Source organism: Galeopterus variegatus, unplaced genomic scaffold, assembly GCF_000696425.1.
Source record: "Galeopterus variegatus unplaced genomic scaffold, G_variegatus-3.0.2 Scaffold585, whole genome shotgun sequence".
Lineage (NCBI taxonomy): Eukaryota > Metazoa > Chordata > Mammalia > Dermoptera > Cynocephalidae > Galeopterus > Galeopterus variegatus.
In genome coordinates this window covers 43131-44512 of record NW_007726696.1, presented here as the reverse complement: position 1 = coordinate 44512, position 1382 = coordinate 43131, and positions in this window count along the sequence as shown.

Below are 1382 nucleotides of genomic sequence, written 5' to 3'. Positions count from 1 at the left end.
TGAAGGGGAGCTGGGCAAGCCTGGTCAAGGCTGGGCAGGACCTCCTGGGACAATGTGGCAGGAGGGGTGGGGGCTGGGAAGTCAAGAGGGGTGTGGCCAAGTTGGACAGGAGCCCAGAGCTGGGGGTGGGGGGTGGGGTGCCACTGTTTCTTGCTCCATCCCTGGAATGAAGAGATCTTGTCTCTTGGGCCCATCAGCAGTCACCTGCACTGCCCCTTTTCTGAGGTATGGGGTAGCCCTGGTACCCACGTGTAAGTCCCAGGGCAGATCTGCCCCCCCTGCCCCCCACACCAGGGCTCTGGCATCGGGAAGGTCTGATACTAAGACCTTCCTGCCATGCCCAGTCTCCAGGACCTCGGAGGCTTTCAAGTCTCTGGCCCTTTCCTGCCATCAGATTGCTGGCTCCAAACCCATGTAATCATGTCCTAACAGTAGCGTGACCTTCAAAGAAGAAAAAAAACTATGCCTTGACATGGTTGCTGTTGCCTGCCGAAGATGGAGTTGTCTAACAATGTGGAAGGCTTATTTCTGCACTTGCCCTACATTTTATTCTTATATTTTTATTTCAGGCATAGAGAAGGAATATAGGGACTTCAGTAGCCATCCTGGAATAAGAGAAAAATGGGGAGAAGGGGCCAAAGATGGGAGCATTCTGGAGGAAGAGATTAGGTAGCACAGAACACAACGAAGCTGGATACGGCCTTTTCTTCTGAAGGGAAATATTCCCCTATCCTATTTTTAAAAAAATCCTTTGACAGTTTTGGCTGTGTTATTTTTAAATAACATGACATAGCACATTTATTTCCCTTCTTTATTCATTTTGTTAGAAATGCCCTCACCTGTCCAGTGCCAAAGGATGGATATGGAGACATTAGGTAGAGTGAAGCGGGACTTTAATAAGGGTCTTGCAAACCTGGGTGTCTGTGAATGGGACAGGCATGCCCAACACGGTTACACTGAGCAATTTATTCCCTAGTGTGCAAGTCCATCCGCTCAGTTCCTCATTGGCTGAGTACTACTGGGTAGACAATCTTCATGAAGGACACCTAAGATTTAGTTAAGTTAGTACAAGTTGTGAGGTATGAGTTGAGGTTCATTATTTTGCACGTGGATGTCCAAATACTCTAGCACTATTCATTCAAAAGAATATCATTTCTCCGTTGAATTGTCTTTGCAGCTTTATCAAAAATCATGTCTCTGTTTCTGGACTCTCTATTCTGTTCCATAGATTTATGTGTTCCTTCATCAATACCACACCATTTTCATTACTGTATCTATAAAATAAATCTCAAAATCAAGTGGTGCAAATCCTTCAACTTTGTTCTTTTCCAACATTGTTTTGGATGTTCTAGTTCCTTTGCCCAAATTTTTGAATCATGTTG